At 42.0% G+C, this 24,100-nt stretch overlaps 1 protein-coding gene across 1 annotated transcript in view; it reads right to left on the bottom strand.

Moving 5' to 3' along the window:
• Positions 1–21,613, bottom strand: part of RSPO1 (R-spondin 1) — a 231,531-nt gene extending 209,918 nt beyond the window's left edge. The window contains exon 1 of the mRNA XM_073670598.1: positions 21,244–21,613. The gene's annotated coding sequence lies outside the window, so the exon portion shown is untranslated. The remainder of the gene's footprint in view (positions 1–21,243) is intronic.
• Between the last annotated feature and the right edge of the window lie 2,487 nt (positions 21,614–24,100).

Below are 24,100 nucleotides of genomic sequence, written 5' to 3' on the forward strand. Positions count from 1 at the left end.
GGTATGAAGAGGCGGTAGTAGTTGGCGAAGCCCAGGAATCGCTGAATGGCCTTCAACCCCTCCGGTCGGGGCCATTTCTCGGTGGCAGACAGTTTCTCAGGATCCATTTGTAGGCCGGTCTGAGAGATAATGTAGCCCAGAAACGGAAGCGAGGTCTGCTCAAAGAGGCACTTCTCAAATTTAGCGTAGAGATGGTTCTGGCTGAGCCTGAGCAGGACCTGACGAACGTCCCTCCGGTGAGTCTGGAGATCCGGAGAGAAGACCAAGATGTCGTCCAGGTACACCACTACGCAGGAGTAGAGAAGGTCCCGGAAGATGTCATTGACCAACTCTTGAAAGACGGCAGGAGCGTTACAGAGGCCAAAGGGCATTACCAGATATTCATAGTGGCCGTCCCGGGTGTTGAATGCTGTCTTCCATTCATCCCCCTGACGGATACGAACCAGGTTGTACGCCCCACGAAGGTCCAGTTTGGTGAAGATTCTAGCCCCCCTCAGACGATCAAATAACTCTGGAATGAGCGGAAGGGGGTACTTATTCTTCACCGTGATCTGGTTAAGGCCTCTATAGTCTATACAGGGACGGAGGGAGCCGTCCTTCTTTTTGACGAAAAAGAAGCCTGCTCCCGCCGGGGAGGTAGATTTCCGGATGAATCCCCTGGCCAGATTCTCCTCAATATATTCGGACATCGAGCGGGTCTCAGCAGCGGATAATGGATAAATACGCCCACGGGGAGGAGAAGTACCAGGTAACAGGTCGATAGGGCAGTCGTATGGTCTATGAGGGGGTAGTGTCTCTGCTTCCTTTTTATTAAAGACATCAGCATAAGACCAATACGGGATCGGAAGTCCAGGTAGATTAGCTGGGGTAGGAGAAGGACGGACGGGATGAACGGGAACCAGACAGGTCTTATGGCAGCCCTGTCCCCAGCGAAGGACCTCTCCGGTCTGCCAGTCAAGAACGGGTGCATGTCTCTGGAGCCAAGGTAGACCTAGCAAGAGGGCGTGAGAGAGTCCAGGCAGAACATGGAAGGAGATACTTTCAGAATGCAGCATTCCCACCTGCAGAGTAATGGATTCGGTGATGAGTTGGATGGGGCGTGGTAAGAGCCCCCCATCCACGGCAGCAACGGACAAGGGTACAGCCAGAGGTTTGGTGGGGATGCGGTATTTCTCTACCAGGGACTGTGAAATAAGATTCCCGGCTGCTCCAGAGTCAAGTTGGGCTAGTTCGAAATAACGGTTCTCCCCATAGACGATTGAAACTGACAACAGCAGGGATGGAGAGGATTTATTCTTGTCTAGGTGGACCTCTCTGAGCGAACCTAGACACAGGCGTTTCCCGACCTCTCCGGGCAGGCACGGATCCGGTGCTCCTTACTGCCGCAGTAGAAGCAGGTCCCCTCGGCACGGCGTAAGTCCTGACGGGTCTTGACCATCTTGGTCTGGTCGACCTGCATAGGCTCAGGAGAGTGTACCTGGTAAGAGACAGAAGGAGTGACGGGTTTCTGAAAAGTAGGAGCTAGACGGGGTAATCTCCTCTCACGGGTGACCTCTCTGGCACGCTCCTGGAACCGTAGGTCAATCCGGGTGGCAAGAGTTATTAAGTCATCGAGAGTGGTAGGAATGTCCCGGCCGGCAAGCTCATCTTTAATACGGCCGGACAGACCCTCCCAGAAGACGGATACCAGAGCGTCGTTATCCCAGGCCAGCTCCGAGGCAAGGGTACGGAACTGTATGGCATATTGGCCCACGGTGAGACTTTCCTGACGGAGGCGTAGCAGAGATGATGCGGATGAGGTCTTCCGTCCGGGTTCGTCGAAGACTTTCCGGAAAGCCGTGAGAAAAGCAGGCAAGTTGGATACCAGGGGGTCTCCTCTCTCCCATAGAGGATTTAGCCAGGCCAGGGCCTCTCCGGTGAGATGGGACATGATGAATGTAATTTTGGCCCGGTCGGAGTTAAACTGGTGAGATAATAGTTCAAAGTGCAGGGTGCACTGATTTATGAAGCCCCGAGCCTGGGCGGAGTCGCCTCCGAAGCGAGGAGGTGCAGAAAGCCGGGGTCCGGGGTAAGGTACCATGGTATTGGTGGGCAGCGGGGCTGCCGGGTTGCGAGTCATGGCACTGGCGGAGGTTGCTGGTGGAGCAGTCAAAGTGTCCAGGCGAGTATTGACATTCCGCAGGTGACCCAGGATGGACTCCTGTTGGGACCTTTGACGGGACAGTTCATGACACAAGTCCGAGAGCGAGGGAGCTTGGGTGCCACCGGGTTCCATGGCCCGAGCAAACTGTAACGGGTCTGGAAGGCGGAACCTCTGAGCTACTATACAAGTGGGCGGCCCTTGTAAGGGAGCGGGTGGCGACCAGGAAAGACGGGCTGGAAGTCACAGCAGGAGAACGGGATAGTCTCTGAGTGAACGGGCTGGAGGTCACGGCAAGTGACCGAGGCAGTCTCTGGATGAACGGGCTGGTGGTCACGGCAGGTGAACGGGACAGTCTCTGAGTGAACGGGCTGGAGGTCACGGTAAGTGACCGAGGCAGTCTCTGGATGAACGGGCTGGTGGTCACGGCAAGTGACCGGGACAGTCTCTAGGTAAAGGGTTGGTACGACCTGTGGCGGCTGAAGATAGACGTGAGCTCCCAGGTGAGCAGGCGAGAGTCTCTGGATGAACGGGTGGTCACAGCATGTGACGGCGGAGCCTCCAGGAAGACCAACAGACAGGCGGCAGATGAGCGCTCCCAGGTGAGCGGACAGAAGTCTCTGGACAGGCGGGTGGTCACAGCACGTGACGGCGGAGCCTCCAGGTAGGCTAGCAGACAGGTAGCAGATGAGCGCTCCCAGGTGAGCGGGCAGGAGTCACTGGACAGGCAGGTGGTCACAGCACGTGACGGCGGAGCCTCCAGGTAGGCTAGCAGGCAGGTAGCAGATGTGCGCTCCCAGGTGAGCGGGCAAGCTGGTCCATAGACAGACTGACAGGAGTTTGGAAGGCAGACCGTCGGACCTCAGGCAAGCAGGCAGGTAGCTGATGTGCGCTCCCAGGTGAGCGGGCAGGCTGGTCCTTAGACAGACTGACAGGAATGGTAAGGCAGACCGTCGGACCTCAGACTAGCAGGCAGGTAACAAGTAATCAGGCAGGAATCTGGCAGGTAACTGGCAGGTATCTGGCAACGGGACCTGAGGGCTGAAGCACAGGTGAGACACTGGTGCAAACAACATTGCTCGGGCACCTCCATTTTGGAGGAGGTGCCTTATATATGGTGAAGTCCTCCGGCCATTGGCCGGGGACTCCTTAGGACGGCGCGCGCGGCCCCTTTAACAGGGCACAGTGGCCGGGAAGGAGCGCGCGCTGCCAGCAGAGCGGGAGAGGGACGCCGGGCATGGAGCAGAGCGGTGAGGGGAACAGCGTCCCTGCCTAGCAGAGGGCAGGGACGCCGGCGCTACAGTATGTATTTTGTGTGCACATATCTCTGTTAAGTATATTGAATTTGTGTGTGCATTAGTGCAAATCATTGTGCTTGACTGTCTATTAGACCTCAGCTAATGATGGCCTTATGAAAAATTTGCTATGGGTCCCTCTGTTTTTTCTAACACCCTAACAAGAAGGTGGATAATATACAATCCTAATTAACTCTAAGGGTTCACATTAGACTGAATGTAGAATTCGCGTATCTATTCTATCCATTAAGGTCTAGCAATTCCATGGCAAAGATAGAAAATTTGCAATGAATTAGAGACAGGCAGATCCTCAGCCCGCTAATAAACTAGGAACAGTTTGTAGGTATGGAGTGTATCCAAATAAACAAAATTATCTGGGGTGTTGTTAGGATACACACATGGAAGTTTTAGGACTATAGATAATCAGAATATAGTGTTCTCAGTGGAGCGGCAGGAATGCATTATATTACAGTGTCTATTAGTCTGGCCAACTGGAAGGCTATAGAGTGTAAAATGAGACCTAAATGTCTTCCACTGCTAAGCGGACCTCTACAAAATCAACACTGCTGCATCACACGGTTCACGGCTGACTTACAATGGTTTCCTGCACATGCAGTTAAAGCTTCAGATAAAATACTAGAGCTAATAGCTCCTATGGTGACAATAAAACTGGAAACAGGGTCTTGATTTAGCTTGGCTTCATGAAGAGCTACTACAACAAAGCTACAAAGTCTGTAACACTGTAAATGGAATGTGAAAGAGGAAACCCTTGCCAAGCGTATTAAGAAATGTAGAAAATAAAGTGGGAAAAAGGAAGCATTTCAAAAATAATAATAGTTTATTGTTATTCCATAGAAATCAGTCACTTTTTTTCTTGTTTCCTTCAAACATACGAGAATATATCTAATAAAATGATGGATGTTTATTACATCACATAATATATGAAATATTGCAGAAAGAGAGGGAAAATGTATCAAGACTTTTGCACAAGTGTTCTGGCTTCAAAAAGTTACAGGTTTTGTTGCGCACTTTATTGCTCAAAAACGTGTGACTTTTAGCTATATTAAACCACTCTCACCACTTTTAAAAAGTGGGTGCAATCGGGGTGTGGTCAGCTATGCAAGAATAATTAATGGGGTGTTCTCAAATTTTAAAGTTATCTCCTATCCAAGTGATAGGAGACATCATTCTGATCTCTGGGGCGGGGTGGAAGGGGGTAAACCACCATGATCCCCACCAATCCTGAGAATCAATGGATAAGGGATACATTTTATACTTGAGAACACCGCTTTAAGCCAAATTTATGAATCACGAGCTATAAAAAGTTGCACATAAAGTCCTAAACTGACTCCAGTAGGGGAAGAGTTGGGTGGAGTAAAAAGTGGAAAATCATCTTTAGACAGAGTGCTAGATGTAAAGATGTGCCAAATGTATGTAACACTAAGCAATATTTTGATACATTTTGTGCAAATTACAGCAACGCTGTCACTAGCAAAACTGGCTTGAAAAATTCCCTTTTTTATAACTTCCATTCAAAATGTTCTAATCTATGTGTACATACACTCTCTTATTTCTACCGACATTACTAAATCAGGAATAGAATGCCTGGTAACTAGGGATGAGTGGATCCGTGGATATTTGGGTTCGTCGGGTCCGACAGAACTTTAGTCCAACGTTCGGTTCAAGTACTAGAACACTACCCGAACTTGAAGCCAAACAACAGAAGTCAAAGGGGACCCGAACCTTGGTGATGTAAAATCTCTCTCTCATCCGAACTCTAAACACTAAAACGGACTTCCAGGAGAAGTCAGTGTTCGGAGTTCAGCAACGGACACTAGGTGTACAGTACGAACCCCGAACTTTACAGTTCGGGTTCGCTCACCTCTACTGGTAACACACTGATAGAAACTATGGTCGGCTTCACAGAATTGGTGCAAATTTTCAGCAAAAAGCAGCACTGATGGTAAAGCAGTTGCAAGTTATTTTCTTGTTTTTTTTCACACTCAATTGAGATTCACATAATTTGGAAGAAATTCTGAAGATCGAGGCTTTTTATTTCACCTCTAAAGATATCCAATGTTTCAAGAGTTCAAGAGACTTCCCCTTTTTTCCTGGAGCCCCCAGAAAGTTCCAGGAGATTTCGCAAGTATACACTAAAGACGTACATAACACCACAACTGCTGCACCCGATAATCTATGTGTTACATTGTTGAAATCAGGGTCTCTTTATCTACATTTTGCTGCTCTCAGATGAGTTGGCTAAAACCTGGTGACATATTCCCTCTAAGCAGAACTAGTTCACCATATTAATGGCAAGTGTCAGCCTTTGATGATGGTGCATGAAACCATGAATTTTTGTTTGGTGCTTCCTGGATATTGTCACGTTCCTCCTACTCAAGCCCTACCATACGAATGAAACAATGTGCAAACTGTGCTCGAGTGTAACTATGAAGTAATATTAGCACTGTTTAACTATGATGAATCCAAAGAATTAATGTTTAAGGGCAGTCTACTTCTGGAAACTTTTTTTTTTTACTTAAATGCTTAAAAAAAATAATTTTTGCAGTTGGGTTTTATTAGAAATGTTAAATTGTTTGGCTTCTACAGGCCTTTTGTTTCCTTGCACATTCCACCTTGATGTTGCCTGTGGCCATAAATCGGCTCTGAAAAAGGCAGAAAAAAGCTGACTGATGGATTATCTCCAAACTCATCCTGCACCAACAATAGTGCAATGCAGAAGCTACAGAAGATAAATGGTGCACATTTTTTTTATGAAACCCAATTGCAAATATTTTTAAGTAAGAAAAAATTATCCACAAAAGGTGGAAAACCCCTTTGATCGCAATCTCTGTCCATGCCGAAGGCAGTTGTTTTTTTTAGAATAGACCACAACCGTCGGACCCTAACATCAGCATAATAGTAGTTATTACGTGAACCAAGTGTAAAATCTTTGAAGGTAGATACTTTTTTCATGTTGGTTAAGACACGTATTACCAGTAAGTGATGCAGTAAGTATTTTTATAGATGGGACTAGCAGAATGTTAGATAACTTCTAATATCTGTGTAAAGCTAATGGTGGAGTTTAGAGCGACTCCTGACTACATCCCTCAATGGACAGAGGTATCTTGAAAACCGCTGAGTTACAAATGATGTTGGTTGGCTTACTGTGCTGGAATTATTCATGCCCATAAATAACAGACGACATGCTTATACTGAGTGCGGTTAGTTAATGGTCAGGGGTCACTATTGCTCTATTTTACAGACACATTACCCCCTCACTTAACAGAATTTATACACCGTGAGAGACCCATAAAATACACACAAGACAGAGGAATTATATCCTAAAAATGTGTTTGAACAAGAGGTCATGCTCTGAGTGGATGGCTCAGGGGAGATGTGAGGAAGTTGTACTTTTCAGAAGGTATTCCTGAAGCCATCCCATGATAAAGCTGCTTTTATTACTCCAGAGCAGGGAAAGAGATAGATAAAATAATCAAGTGGTGAAAAATGGGAGCGATCTAACTACCATGTCTGAACATTGCACAACTAGGACAACTACGATGATAGAATATGGAAGCCGTTGTTCCCTTATGTTGAGGTTTTAGATTAAAGCTGCATGTTCTGTTTGACACATGGAAGTAATTATCTGTGGCGTTATGTTTTAGATGTGATTTTTGGTGTTCGGAAATTATTCATATATAACAAAGGTGTCATTTTAGATATGTACTAAATGACTTGCTTAATGAAAGTTTGTGAATTTTCGAGCTGAAGGTTCTCAAATAAAGATAGATCATTGACAGAGGGCACAAATGTTATTTTTCACAATTCACAAAGCAGTTGTCCTCTCTCTTGGCAAATTTCTACAATGCCCTAAACTGTCCTTCTCTAATCTTAAATATTGCAATTTGCTTAACCTATTGCTGCAGTTTAAGTCTCCATGCTGCTCACTGAATCACGCCGCAAACATTGAAGGGCAGCACCAGCGTCCATATCAATGAAATTGGCGGCAATTACAATTTTGTCCCACCTGACCATTTTCCAGGCTCTGCCATTTTCTACACAGGCACAGAAAATCAGCATATGTTAAGGTACAATCAGCAAAATCTCTTGTATCTGCCCAAAGCCTGCACAGAAGACGTTGAACCATGTGTATGTCATCTTGAGTACTTTGGTCACCATCCATTATTTACATTGCCGGTCAGTTTTTTCTGTGTATCTTGTTGTCTATGTGTATACTGGCTTCTAGGTTCCCATATGTAAAATGGATTAGTGGGAATACTTGAAGGGATTTTCAACTTTCAGGAAAGTGGACCCCAAATGCTCCAAAATAACAAACAAAGCAGATTCTAACCCTCCATGGGTCAACGCCGACGACTCCTTGCCGCTGCTTGAGTCTTGGTGTTTTGGCTGCAGTACGCATCACCACTGTAGCTAATCACTGAGCTCAGCGTCTCTGACAAGGTGGATGGCATGAGCCACTTAGCTCAGTAATTGGCTGTAGTAGTGATGTGAACAATTTACATGACATCATGCTATAGCTAAAACATCAAGACCCAAGCAGCGGTGAGTGGAGCCAGGGAAGGGGAGTACCTGCTATGTTTGATGACTTAGACATTTTAGAGTATTTTGAATACACTTTCCTGAAAGTGGAGAACCCTTTTACTGTTAACATAGCAACCTTTATGGACATGCGTATGAGTAAACTATCATTACATGGCAACAGAAGTCAAGTTCAATATTTTATGGGGTTGCCTATTTAAGACAATATATTTTCTAATGTGTGCCACTCTAATGATAAATTGTTACTGTTGAGGGAAACCATGTTTAGCTAAAATTGTAATTTTGGCTATATTTACATCAGATTTCTGATGTCCGCATAGTGTGTTTGCTGAGAAGAGCTTCAGAACTACACATTAAGTCTACCTAGAAAAACATTTTATAAGAAACACAAACAAAAAAAAAACAAAATATAAACCATGCTGCATATATTTTTTAATCATGGGTAGCAATGGATGTGGTCTACATGCAAAATAACGCTCCTCCAAGGGGAAGAAAGCCATTTCTCTAGTATCACCTATTGAAGGTAGCTACCTTATACAGTAGGTCAGTGTTTGACACTTTAGTGAGCCTTGACACATGGCTTAGGATATTTCACCAAAACAGTTTTCTCAAAAAAGAGAAGAGGTTTTTGATGGAAGTCTTGGGGTATTTTTTCTCATTATGGAAAATACCAAGCTGGAAACTCTTATTTGGCTAAATAATCTAAGCCTAACTGATAAGTCTTGTTAAAAGGTCAGACACTGGCTTATAGGTTACTAGCGGTGGCACTAGAGAGTCGATTCTCTTCCTCTTGGAGGAGAGCTAATTTCAGACACTGTTAAAGGGGTTTTCCCAAGAACAAAAGTTAACTTTAATCAATACATCTTGGAATAATAATAAGTTCCACAATTGGAGGTGTTTAAATAAAATGTTCCTGTGCTGAGATAATCTTATGAATGTGCCCCTGCTGTGTACTGTGTAATGGTTTTGTCTGTCCATACAGGAACATGGTCTAATTATACCACATCTCCTGTGACATTACAGCAGGGGATGGCAGCTGATTCTTTTTGTGAGGTAAAACATTGCTTAAAAACAGGCAGTGAAATGTTTTACTTCACAAAAGAATCAGCTGCGATCCTCTGCTGTAATATCTATATACTCTTTTGCTTTATCCCCTGCCCGGGAAATATAATCAGATCATGTCCCTGTACGGTCAGACACAGCCATTACACAGTACACAGCCGGGGCACATTTATAAGATTATCTCAGCACAGGGACATTTAATTTAAACACATCCAATTGTGGAACTTAGTATTATTCCAAGATCTATTGATTAAAATGAACTTTCGTTCGTGGGAAAACCCCTTTAAATTGAAAGTAGTATGACCACACAAGTGTGTCCATCTCTCCTTTCTGATCAGCGACCAAGACTCCTCATACTTAGCTTCAGTTGAGGCTACCAAAGGACTTTTATGGCAAAGTATTTAAGTGGAAACCCCTTAATTTATTATTCATGTGACTTCCTATGTCCTTTGAAAGGCTTTTATAATTCTTAAAATACACATGTGACTTACAGGTTAATCCTATCCAATATTTTTCTATGTACTATGCTGCTCCGATATTTCTTGCTCTATTCTGTTATCTTTTTAGGTTAGACAGTCATTAATAATTGAATATCTAAAACAACAAATTCAGGTCTATTATTTCTAGCCTTTTAAATCTGTTTTAAAACAGTGCAAGGAATGCCTCTTCTTGCCAGATTCAAATTTCGAAAGAAAAACAGGATGACACTGTAAAATGGTTGCAGCGCGGGTTAATATAGCCGCTTTATGTACAGCAGATGCTTCATCTGCTTTGTAGACAGTAATGTTCAGAGGAGACATTGGGATGATCTTCGCAGATTGTTCTGACGAGTGTGATTTCGCTTGTGTAACACTAGATAAGGACATATGTGTCATGTCTCAGAACATTTTGGTTTTATATGGAAAATAAGACATGGTATTTTTTTTTTTTGCAAATTAAGAGGTAAAATTAAAGGCCATTTACTATTTTATTGACTTTTTGCGGCTGACATCAATTAGGATTTGCACGCATAAAGGCTCTGCTACATACTCCCCTGTCTTAGAGGAACACTTAAGAGTTTCTATAGAGACACATGGGAGGGCTAGAAGATCAGTGGACCTTCCAGTGCCTTTATTTTTAAAGAAGCACTCCCATCAAAGGTTTCATCCTCTTAATATATTGCAGTCCTCATTTTATATAGCACTGTGTACTTACAATTGCTGACTTTGCCTTTCTACCCAGTTAATTCTTCTCTTTTCTCTGCTCTATGTAGAAACAGGAAGCCTCTTTTCCCTGCATGAGTCATCCCCTTCTTCAACTCCTGACCTACTGCTCTGCTTGTCCCCCCTTCCAGAAACTTTTGCAGTGATTACTCATGCAAGGAAGAGAGACTTCCTGATACTACACAGAACTTAGAAGAATTTAGCTAATCTATTTTTAATCATGTGATATCATAGTATCAAGTATTTTTGTAAATATCTTCTTCTGCCATAAGTGCCTGTGAGTGGCGCCATCGCTGACCGCTCAGTCCGCATCACGTGACACCGACTGCAACTGCCGCTGACACCAGCTGATGTCACGTCAACTTCCGGATTTCCTGGATTCACCCAGGTGTAACCCAGTCTCACGCACCCCCCCGATTGACTGGACTGTGGGCCGCATTTCACCGCACGTCACAGCCCAGTATCCAGCTTTCCTTTACCGCAAGTGCCAAGTACTAGAAATTTATGAATTAAAGTGGCAACCAGGCATTACCACTCCCTATGTCTGACACTAACAGCACTGATTGGATAGTGGAGGCGTGTGTAGGGACACACCTCCTTGCTATTTACACCAAATCAATATAGTCATAACATTTTAGGAAGAATATAAGAAAAGATTATTTAGAACTGTTAAATTAAGAGGAATAAAATTATTTGACAAAGGAAATACAGAATGTCAGGAAAGGTGGCACGCCCTATTTAAGCAAAAAAATCTTTTACGTAATAAAGTACAAAATTAATGAAAAGTGTAACTGCCTATTTACATCATTTTATCTATGTTCATGAATGAATGGATGATTCCTGTACATGAAGTAAAAAAGCATTAATATTCACAAAACATTATGATTTTAATGTTGTGTCTTGGGTTGTATACACTTTTAAGGCATATGTGGATAGGCATGAGGTCTCACAGCTTGGAGTCTTCCACCATGATTAGGTAAGGACCAGCTTCCCACTTTAGAGAAGTCCTTCTATCTTATGGTTGCCTGTTCATTTAAGTTGGCATCATATAATAATACTGGAGAAATATACAATATAATTTAGCATTATATTATCTTTTGAAATTCAAATTTGTTGACTTCGTCAGATTCCAAAAGAACGAGAGTGAGAGAGAAAGGATAGGTGATAATTTGTTGATTGATGGGGATCTGACCATTGGGACTTGCACTGAGCAGGCACTTTTATCTCCGTTAGACTGAAACGGCAGTGCACAAGATCGACCGCTACTTCATTCCTTCCCAATGGAGCTGACGAGCGATGCTTTCGGCTTTTTCCAACAGCCCCATGCTGAATGAGTTGAGCGGTGGCCATGCATGTGCACTGCCGCTCTATTCTAAATCAAGATAAATGTTCCCTGTCTGGTTTAAAAAATTGCGGCGGTGGTGCATCCATTGATCAGCAAGTTATCACGTGATAACTATATTTCACTGGACAACCCCTTTAAGCATGAAAAAGTTAGTTCCTATTTGATGATTTCACAATCTGCTCCCTGTCTAATGGATTTTTAAATAGTTATTACCTGGCTAAAGACCTATGAGATATCGATTTGAAATCTTCACATTACTTTACATAAGCAGTCACTAATAGTTTGTGTTTCCCATCCTCTAAGACATCACTTGGAAGCTGCCAGGAAGGACATTGATTCTTTCTGCTGTCATCATCTGATAAGCAATTATGGGTGGTATCATTTGTTATGTCAAACCAGATGAACAGTAAACACTTGAGATACTAAACAGTTTTGACATCTGCTTTCCTAATCACAACATAATTACAAACTATATTTACATGTCCGCTGATCATCAGGCCATTATATAAAGTCCAATTATAATAAACACAGCTTCATGTCTCCCATCATTCTACTTGTAATGTTTAACAATCAGAGAAAAGAGTAAGAGCTGAGACAACCCTGCACACATAGAACATGCTGCATCGGATATGTGTAAAGGTCATTCTTATGATTTAATCTTTAAATTAAATGTTTGAGAATTTCAGTGAAATCTGCCATTTAAGTGATAGTAGACCATCCAACATGTGACAACATCAAACCCCACACTGTGCTGCCCAAGAATGCCCACAAAACCTCCCAAAAATACTCATTTTTGGGCATATTTGCCTGAGCCCATCTCTTTTGATGTCTTTTTCACAGAACATGCCGCCAACAAAAACAGGAGGTTTGTGATAGGAGAAGATCAAAAAGAAGGACTGGGGATAATACAAAAGAGGAGAGTTATGAAAGCTAGCGCAAAGAAAACGTAGAATAGTGCCCAGAGAAGCCAATCAGATCACTTCTTTTTTTTTAAAGTATCTTTTAAAAATGAAAGCTGGGATTTCATTAGGGGATAGTTTTAATAAATCTCATCCAATCTCTCATTTTTCAAGTCACGGTCATAGAAGTTCAGGATGCTGAGATCTGGGATCCACTACAGAGCAATGCTCACATAGGAAAGCTGCCATGGCGCCTGCAGAGTTAGCATGGAGGTAACAGGGTGATTGCTGGAGAATACCGTTAACTGAATGAAATTCAGACTGTAGGGTTGGGATGTTAAAATTTCTTTTTACTTCAGTGCCCCAGGCATATGCAGGCACATTTTAGTGAAAGGCAAATTCTTGCAGTATACTAAGGGTTTTTGCACATGGTACAGCAGTGTGCTTTCTAGTACAGAGCCTGCGACAATCTGATGCTGCTGTACAAGCTCCATTATGTTCTCTGCTTATGGAGCTATTCTTCTCTACAAACCATGTTTCAACACTGCTCTTCTTGGTCATATAGGTGATGTTTGCATTATTCTTCAAGAGCAAAAATAATTGAACAAAATAAAGTGGGACTTAAAGAGGACCGGTTACCTAGTCAAAAGTGTCCAGTTTTCACTCGTATTTTATTTCCGCTGTCCCCATGTTCTGAGTTTTTTTAAAATCTGCCATACAGTTTTTGAGATATATCCCATTTTTATGGTTTGTGGCATAGGGGTGTGATTATCTGAGGGCATATCTTCAGGCTGCATTATTTCCCTGGGAGTCATGAACCCTATTGTAAAGACCATCAGAATTAGCACTTAATAAAGGGGCTTGTATCTGTGGAGCTGTATGGCAGATTTAAAAAAAAATGGATTACTCAGGTGAACAGCGAGAATAAAATAAATCTTTGTGACCACTTGACAGGAGCCGTGGAAACTGCCTCTTACCTGCTCCTCTTTGGATTAGCCTTTTTGGATTAGGAGCCACGGCAAGTAGGAAGCGCTTCCTAAGGCTCCTGTCCCGCGGCCAGACAGTACTGACTTGCCCGCTAGAACAGAGTCTTGAGAATCAATTCACTCATCTCTACAACTTACAAAACGTTTATTCACCATGTTTGAGGGGGCTGTTCAGGACTATAAAACCACAAACAGTGCCCCACTTGGCACAGGCGTAGCCCCATTCACCGCAGTTGAGCTGCTATCCAATCTCTGATGCAACTCAGACAGAAGTGACATTTTTCGCTTTCGGGAAGAGAGCAACCATGTATTTCTAATCCTGGTCAATGCATACAATGCTTTTATTGGCTAGAAGACCATAAATATGGGATGCTAGGCACAGCCCTGGGACAGGATTGGTTCCATTTCTGGGTAATGTTTTTGTCTTATAACCAGTATTATTATGTTTACTATTACATAGGATTTAGACCAAGATAACCCCTAGGTCAGTGTTAAGTGCCCTCATATTGAGTTCAAAGATGATCTTCTGGAAGGATGCTGGAGCCCATAGTATTGTTTGCTTTAATTTTGAACCATTCCTACATTTTCCTAAATATGCTATTTAGTTGCTAAATATATTTTAATTGCTATAATATAAAAAATTAATCATGTTTCTTCTGGCTGGGATTGGTTGAACTTGAATAAAGAGATCTTTAGCGTTATCACGGTTAATGGTCAGAGAAGCAATAAGTGTTCATCTGACCACTATCTAACTTGTATGGACACAATAGACAGATGCTTAAAGGGGTTGTCCAGATTTTAAAATGTCATAAATATGAGATTGGTGGATGTCCTTCCCGCGATCAGCTGTATTCTGGACCGGCTGTTGGCCATGAATAAGGCATAGCCTACCCAAACATGTAGGCCACTTCATGGCCTTTGTATTTTTTATACATTATTTCATATTCCATATTATGGAAAAAAATATGATAATGTCTTATAGGATTGTTTCTGCATTGCTGGACTTTTCTACATTTGGGATTGAAGAGTCTGTGGCTCCAGTTATCCATGCAAGCGATGAGTCCTCAGCAAGCTAGGGGTGGGGTGACTTTTGGTACATGGTCTTATAGATAGGTCATCAATATGAAATTGATGGGAGTCCATCACCTGGCAGCCCCCACCAATCAGCTGTAATCTTCCCTAGCAGTGGCAGGATACAGGCAGTGCATGAGTCAGAACACAGCAGCCCTATACATTGCTCAGTGGTCTCTTCTGAGTACTGTGCTTTATCTCCCATTCAAGAGGGAGATAAAGTGTTGAAGTGTAGTACTCAGCAGCCACAAATCGACAATGTACAGGGCTGCTGCGTTCTGTGCAATTCACTTGAATGGGAGATAAGGTGCAGTATTGCAGCCAGTAAGCAATGTATGGGGCTGCTATGCTCTGTGCCATTCATTTGAATGGGAGATAAGGTGCAGTATTGCAGCCAGTAAGCAATGTATGGGGCTGCTGTGTTCTGTGCCATTCACTTGAATGGGAGATAAGGCGCAGGATTGCAGCCAGTAAGCAATGTATGGGGCTGCTATGTTCTGTGCCATTCATTTGAATGGGAGATAAGGTACAGTATTGAAGCCAGTAAGCAATGTATGGGGCTGCTGTGTTCTGTGCCATTCACTTGAATGGGAGATAAAGTGTAGTATTGCAGCCAGTAAGCAATGTATGGGGCTGCTGTGTTCTGTGCCTTCCATTTGAATGGGAGATAAGGTGCAGTATTGAAGCCAGTAAGCAAAGTATGGGGCTGCTATGTTCTGTGCCATTCACTTGAATGGGAGATAAAGTGTAGTATTGAAGCCAGTAAGCAATGTATGGGGCTGCTGTGTTCTGTGCCATTCACTTGAATGGGAGATAAAGTGTAGTATGGCAGCCAGTAAGCAATGTATGGGGCTGCTATGTTCTGTGCCATTCATTTGAATGGGAGATAAAGTGCAGTATTGCAGCCAATAAGCAGTGTATGGGGCTGCTGTGTTCTGTGTCATTCCCTTGAATAGGAGATAAGGTGTAGTATTGCAGCCAGTAAGCAATGTATGGGGCTGCTATGTTCTGTGCCATTCATTTGAATGGGAGATAAAGTGTAGTATTGCAGCCAATAAGCAATGTATGGGGCTGCTGTGTTCTGTGCCATTCCCTTGAATAGGAGATAAGGTGCAGTATTGCAGCCAGTAAGCAATGTATGGGGCTGCTATGCTCTGTGCCATTCATTTGAATGGGAGATAAGGTACAGTATTGAAGCCAGTAAGCAATGTATGGGGCTGCTGTGTTCTGTGTCATTCATTTGAATGAGAGATAAGGTGCAGTATTGCAGCCAGTAAGCAATGTATGGGGCTGCTGTGTTCTGTGCCATTCACTTGAATGGGAGATAAAGTGTAGTATGGCAGCCAGTAAGCAATGTATGGGGCTGCTATGTTCTGTGCCATTCATTTGAATGGGAGATAAAGTGTAGTATTGAAGCCAGTAAGCAATGTATGGGGCTGCTATGTTCTGTGCCATTCACTTGAATAGGAGATAAGGTGCAGTATTGCAGTCAGTAAGCAATGTATGGGGCTGCTATGCTCTGTGCCATTCATTTGAATGGGAGATAAGGTACAGTATTGAAGCCAGTAAGCAATGTATGGGGCTGCTGTGTTCTGTGCCTTCCATTTGAATGGGAGATAAGGTACAGTATTGAAGCCAGTAAGCAATGTATGGGGCTGCTATGTTCTGTGCCATTCATTTGAATGGGAGATAAGGTGCAGTATTGAAGCCAGTAAGCAATGTATGGGGCTGCTATGTTCTGTGCCATTCACTTGAATGGGAGATAAGGTGCAGTATTGCAGCCAGTAAGCAATGTATGGGGCTGCTATGTTCTGTGCCATTCATTTGAATGGGAGATAAAGTGTAGTATTGCAGCCAATAAGCAATGTATGGGGCTGCTGTGTTCTGTGCCATTCCCTTGAATAGGAGATAAGGTGCAGTATTGCAGTCAGTAAGCAATGTATGGGGCTGCTATGCTCTGTGCCATTCATTTGAATAGGAGATAAGGTGCAGTATTGAAGCCAGTAAGCAATGTATGGGGCTGCTATGTTCTGTGCCATTCATTTGAATGGGAGATAAGGTGCAGTATTGAAGCCAGTAAGCAATGTATGGGGCTGCTATGTTCTGTGCCATTCATTTGAATAGGAGATAAGGTGCAGTATTGAAGCCAGTAAGCAATGTATGGGGCTGCTATGTTCTGTGCCATTCACTTGAATGGGAGATAAGGTGCAGTATTGAAGCCAGTAAGCAATGTATGGGGCTGCTGTGTTCTGTGTCATTCATTTGAATGGGAGATAAAGTGTAGTATTGCAGCCAATAAGCAATGTATGGGGCTGCTGTGTTCTGTGCCATTCACTTGAATGGGAGATAAAGTGTAGTATGGCAGCCAGTAAGCAATGTATGGGGCTGCTGCGTTCCGTCCCATACTTTCTTTGTATCCAGCCATTGTTAGCTCAGATTACAGCGGCTTGTTGGGGGAGCCAGGTGTCTTAATCCCAATGATCTCATATGGATGACATATCATACAGATAAGTCATTAATATGAGATGATTTTAGAATCACAAATAGATAAATGGAAGTCAATTTGAGATAATTTTATGGTCATCAATCGAAGAAGACCTTCAGCAGCAGTTCCTATATCAAGATCAGTAATATCAGAAGTGAAGGCTTACCAGGGTGGCCCACATCATCGCTATTTTCAGAAACTTTTTTTTTATATTCCCTTATACATGATGACAACTTCATAAGTAAGCAAGAGGAGCCTGGATTAAGATTACACCATTTAAGGAGCTAGAGAAGTATATATCTTCTGAAACTGTACCAAGGGGAATAAAGGAAACACTATCCTGGCTCATAACTCCTTTGACGCTAGCATATATAGGATTAAAAATTCACCCTGAAGACGATGTTATTTATAAGATTGTGTGATGTCACCATGGCTTCTTCTGCTCGGCATCGCTAGATAAGGTTACCCGGGGTGGACCATGAGATCAAGTGTGTCTTGTTGCAAAGCTAGAATGTGTTTCTTTATTGACACATGTACTATTGTTAAACAAGCCGATCCAATATAATATTGGGTTATTAGCTAGGAAAGATCTAATCAGCTCAGTCATCAGAGCTTTGTAGGTCTCCTGAAAAGCGGAAAATGATACTGTATACTGTAACACTGCCAGGCCCCCCATCCGCAGACTCAACGCGGCAGCTAAAGAGGTATCAGGTGGTAGCAGATTTGTTAGCTCATAAATGAAAGCCTTTAATCAGTGGGCGTGCCAAGAAGAGAAAGCACATGTTCCTGGCACGGTGACAAGCCAGGGTAAAAACGTTCCCTCCACAAGCCCAGCGTCTCACAATTGCATATATGTCACTGACTAGACTTTATGGAGGCATATTTAATCTGGAGATTTAAGGAAACTTGACTATTATATTGCAAATCAAATTGATTTTGAGAAGTTCAAGGTTTTTTGCGGATTTAAATTTTTTTTTTTTTTGCTTGCAATTTTGTGGTGTTTTTGTTTAAGTCTCTAAACTTCCTTTACATAGTTGAGAATGGATGACAGTCTTCTTACATGAAATGCCGTCTCATTAAAGAGCATCTACTTCACGTTAGGTTTTATTGATGTGCTGTATGGGGACATTTGGATTTGGGATACTGTTGTTTCAGACTTGGGGTTATTTATTTTCTTAGGTATGATATTTCCACTGATCTTGATGATCTGCAATGTAGACATCTGTCCGAACTGATGACAACGTTATGCACCATCTAAGGTGCACTGCATGGACCAGTCTGATGCTTCTGTTGTTGCACTGGACAAATCCTACAGCCAGATCCAAAAGGTAACATGCATGCTCCGATCCATCATTTGCATTTTTAAGTCACTTTTCTTTGGTTGTCTCACGCCATATTTTTCCTCCGAAAATGGCGCACACAATTCAGGAGTTAAAAATTGGCTTTACTGGTGTCTATTTATGACATTTTTAGCACAAAAAGTTGTATATTTCATAAAATTTGGCAGAATGTGTGCAAAAAAGTGTCTGACGTGTACAAAATCTCTCCAAAGGGTGGGAGGGACTGGAGTACAAAAATGTTGCGGCTTTTAAAAAAGTCGCATTTTATGAATCAGCCATAAACATCTGGAAATCCTAAACCCCACCCATAATATCAAACTAAATAAAAACAGGTAAACACATAAAAAAGTGACTTTATAAAAGGCTTTATAAACGATGAATATGGTGCAAACAAAAAACAAGCACAAAACACACAAAATTAGATGAAAAAGGCACAAAAGCAATGATGAATAGTGCCTACAGTGCTTTATGATTTGACTATGGATGCCAGACTATAGAAAGCTATGAAATCAGTTTTGTAATACCTCTCCTGAATTTGCACCATCACATCAGAGGAAAAAAATCCAAGGATGGAGGAATATATGTGGAAACAATGTCTAAGTCAAAAAATAATATAGAAAACATGCTTATGGACTGACGTTCAACATGCAATATACATATCACAAAAATGACAGAATATTTGTGCTGTGTTGTATTACATGGCTCAAAAATGCAGAACCCCCTGGAGTGTTCATATATCCACTCTAATCTTACATGATTTTTAGCTTGGATTATTTAAGAATCAATCTTCATTTACGTACCTAGACCTCTGCTCTTTATCCCTTCCCAAGCTTTGGTTGAACTTGATGGACGTATGTCTTTTTACAACATACTATCCATGTGATCTAAAACCCCTTTTACTATATATTCTTTCATACTCCTCTACAACACTCTTGACTTCTATATGTATAAGTGAGCATCTAGCACCCTGCTGTTCTGTTTGTGGATCATCATCCTGTACCCTATTAAATAATGTATGATTCCATTTTCATCTGCATTTCAATGTATATGGGCCATACTTCTTTTAGAACCCTGCTTTATTGCATCATGTATATGCATCAGTTTCCATCTAAAAATGACCATGAATCATACATGCTTCAGTCTTTCTCTAGAATTTCTTTGCATTGTACGTGGACTATACTTTGGCTAGAACCCTGTAGTTTTGCATCGTGTATATGCATCGGTTTTCAACTAGAATTTCTATGTACCATACATGTGCCAGTCTTACTCTAGAATATCCTTGCACTGAATTTGGCCCAGACTTTGTCTACAACCCTGTATTTTGCATGTGTATATTCATCAGTTTTTATCTAGAACTTCTATGTACCATACATGTCAGTCCTTCTGTAGCATTGAACATTGACCGGACTTTGTCTAGAACCCTGTAGTTTTACATTGTGTATATTCATCAGTTTTTATCTAGAACTTCTATGTACCATACATGTCAGTCCTTCTGTAGCATTGAACATTGACCGGACTTTGTCTAGAACCCGGTTGTATAAAGAATATACATTACCATTACCATGTATTCTGCAGTCCTCATCTAGAACTTTCTAGTCCTGTACATGTATCAGTCTTCATCTAGAAACCTTTAACCTTGCATGAGTAGGTCATCTATTACTATTTTACATGTTTTCTAGATACTTCAATCTGCTACTAGAACCCCCATTGTATTTTACACACATCAACCCTCTAGATCCCACAAGTACTATATGTGCTTCAGTCCGTATTTAACCTCCCCCTTTTTTTATTTAAAAAAAAAATAAATTAGTATTTTAGCTCCGCTTTCTCAATTATTTAGATCGTCACCATGTTTTATTTTCCTTTTTGCACCAGTGGATAGCAAAGAGAAAAAAAAATAAACTTGCAAAGTAAAACTGCAGTAGGTCAAAAAAGACTCCTGACTTAAGCATGGCGAAATGTCACAAGTTGTAGTAGTAGTTTTTTTTTCCCCGACCTCTTAACGAGGAGGGAAACACAGTGTTTGAGAAAATATCTAAAGAAAAATATCTCCACGCCCTCTTTCCTCTGTTCTCCGTTGTGGAGTAACTAACTACGACCTAGATATGTCTGTTTTACATTAAAAAGGAATTGTAAATGTGACCTTGCAGAAGCTACTTTTTCTAAACACATGCAGATATTACCGATCAGTTCCGTGATCCAAGTCGTGCAAAAAAAGAAAAACCCCAAAAAACAAACTTTATCCTGATCACGCCACTGAAAGTTCGCTTCCAGATCTGATAACTGAAGGATCTTCTTGGCAAAGAGCCTGTTAAGCAATGCGAAGAGCAACAACAAAAAATATAGATTTTCTCAAAATCTTTTTTTTTTTTTTTTTTTTTTTTTTTTTTTTAGTAAATGAACACATGTAGCAGAGATGAGTGGTCACTCGCCTTGGTTCATGGGGTTATCACAATGTGTTTTTACATAGAATTGGAGATAAGCATATTACATTTACTCAACTCAGTGGTTCATCCTAAAGCACAAACTATGCAGCTCCAAAGGGTTAAATGACAAATTCAACTCTGCTACATCAGTGACAGAGATATTTGCACGCTGGCTGGAAGTAAATCAATGCCTTCTGACAATTAAAGATGTCGGTTTCTCCAGCTAAACTAAACTGTTTGCTTTTTGCCATCAGGATATAATATATCATTGTACATATACATTACGCATATAGAAACAAAAAGTATACAAATGATTTTCACTCTTCCTAATTGAGGATTTTGCGCAGAAAAGGAAAATCCAAATTAGCAGTTTCAATTCCGAAATCAACACGAAAGATTAAAAAGAAATTCTTAAAATTCCAAAATCCTTACCTTCAATATAAATTCCACTTAACTGAGAGATTGGATGTGTTTTTAGAAGCAATCCTTTACCGAAAATCTTCCCAAAAGCTAAAGAAAATGGACGTAACCCTCCAGAAATGTAGTTTTGGTTCTTCTTATTTTAATAGAGAATTCGGTTTTTAATGCAAAATATCAGCTCTCATAAGAAAGCTAGTGATAACTCCAGCTGAGAGCGAGAGGGAGAGGGGTCTGCCTGTGTCTGGATTGTAGTCCATCAGCAAAACCAAGTGATCGAGCAGTGAGAAGCCCCAGCCTGTCTGTAGCTCTGGCTCCATCCACTTTCATGCAGTGACTGACTCTCACTTTCCCTCTCACTTTTTTAAATGACCAAAGCATCCAGTTTTCCCCTCTAACTTAAGCCAGATATCTGTTGCTTGCAAGTGCCACCTCCTCTAGGGATTGACAGAGAATTTTAACTCTTTGCTTCTCAGCTCTACATCAGGAACCAGTCGAATAAAAGAGTAAGGGCGGGTATGCTGGGGTTAACTCGATTAAATATGTCATTTTTAAAGGGATTCTTCATTTTTTCCTTATACTAAAAGCTGAAACTGATTTTGGTCACCAAGTCACAGAAATATCTCTTTTTTTAGATTGCAGGAAGCAAAAATCCTTATGCAGATTGCCCACGTGGTGTTCATAAAAGACAGGTATTTGTACAGAAGAGGATATTTTTCAGCAAGATGTAATAGAGTTGGTGATATCACATCCAATTTTATGTTTATTTTACCAAAATATAGCTAACAGCTCCGTTTTTCGTGAACTAGTGCTACCCATGTTTTTCACAGATACCTATTGTAGCCTATAGGGCTGTTCACATGTCTGTGTATTTTTCCAGACTGAGCAGTCCACACCAAAACACAGAGATATGTCCAATTTCGATCTGAGTCGCCAATACAAATGCATGGGTCCGTGGAGAAATCAGACAGCACTCGGATGCCATCTATGTGCTGTCTGATTTTCACTGGCTGTTTGATAGGAGAAGCTTGAGAAACTTTCTTCTTTTTTTGCTTACAAGAAAATCTGACGAAACTGATGGTATAAACTGATCCTCTGAACAATCACTGATGAAAATCGGATCCACAATACGTTTTTTTTTTGTATATGAGAAAGATCACTGATGTCTGAATGAGACCTAACACAGTAGTACCAGGTAGAGAAATTAGATATTCAAATTCTAAGAACCTAAAAATCCAAAGCAGAGTGGTTTCTAGAGGTCCTGCTGGCCAACATGATTGTGAAGGCTATCAAGCATGTCTGGCTTGTCCTGTAAGCAGAGAATTAGTCTCATCAGACTGCATTCTTGGGCTAAATTCAGCGTACCCGCAAGAGAAATTGGCATGTTGTGGATATATATATACTGTATATATTAGTCTATAAATCCCAGCCACTTAGCTGGAACTGTAAAACGCTCATGTTTTGTAGAGCAAAAATAAGCAGCTTGAAAAACTCATTATGGGAATTTAACCTTAAAGGGAACTTGTCATGTAAAAAAAAGCTATTAACCTACAGATGTGGGGTCAATCTGCAGGTTAACAGGGTTCTAAAGCTGTGCAAGCACGGTAGTGAAATCCCAGCTACTGGGAGGAAATGAACTTTATTCCTTCTGGCAGCCTCCAGCTTTCAGTCATAGAGGCGCGGCTTGAGTAACCGCTTAGTACAGTGAGTGGCGGCTGTAGGAATGCCCCAACACATTGACTGACAGCTGGCTCTGCACTGATACACTGCTGAACTGGGGGTGAGGTTACAGACACAGCTCACTATACACTGAGCGGTGACTGAAGCTGCGCCCCCAGCCCCTCTGTGACTAAAATCCGTAGGCTGCTGGGTGGAATAAAGTTTATTTCCTCCCAGTAGCCGAGTAGCTTTCAGTGCTGCGATCGCACAGCTTTAGACCACTATTAACCTGTAGATTAATCCCACATCTGCAGGTTAATAGCATTTTTTCACATGACAGGTTCCCTTTAAAGAAGCACTCACATGAAATTTTTTCTTCATTAAATGTGTCTATGGCTATGTGCCCACGTTGCATTTATGAAGCAGAAAATTTCTGCTGCATAAATGCAAGTCCTCTCCCGGAAAAACGCATGCGGAATTCCGCACGCGTTTATCGCGCATTTTTCGCGCGTTTATCACGCGTTTTCCACATGCGGAATTGCCTTGCGTTTTTTATGCATTGGACAAAGGCAATTCCGCTTGCGGAAACGCAAAATTAAATGACATGCTGCGGATTTTTGAACGCGGCATAAACGCTGCGGAAAAATCTGCAGCATGTGCATAGAACTTGCGGAATCCCATTGGGGACCATGGGGTGCGGATATACATGCGTTTACACTGCGGAAATTCCGCAGCATATACGCTTGAAAAATGCTACGTGGGCACACAGCCTATATGTGCCTATAGTGTGCTTGTATTAATATATTCACCTATCGCTGTCTTCTCCAGTATCCAGCTCTGTTCCACTCCTCTTCTCAGTGACGTCACAACTCTTCAGACTAGCCGGCTCACTCTATATTCTATGCGTGAGCCGGAAGTCTCTTTTAGGCTATGTTCACACGATCAGTATTTGGTCAGTATTTTACATCAGCATTTGTAAACCAAAACCAGGAGTGGTGAAAAATACATAACTGGTGTACGTGTTTCTATTATACTTTTCCGCTGATTTTCGGCTTACAAATACTGATCAGATACTGAACATGTGAACTTGGCCTTACAATATAAGTCTACTGAGCCTTGCTCCATAGGCTTACATAGTAAAAGCCAATTCTAGGTGACGCAGAGCGCAGTGTGACCCGGACAGTCTACAGAGCGGTGACGTCAATGAAGAACA

Source organism: Phyllobates terribilis, unplaced genomic scaffold (assembly GCF_046119375.1).
Source record: "Phyllobates terribilis strain yellow unplaced genomic scaffold, ASM4611937v1 Scaffold_2__4_contigs__length_985480577, whole genome shotgun sequence".
Classification (NCBI taxonomy): domain Eukaryota; kingdom Metazoa; phylum Chordata; class Amphibia; order Anura; family Dendrobatidae; genus Phyllobates; species Phyllobates terribilis.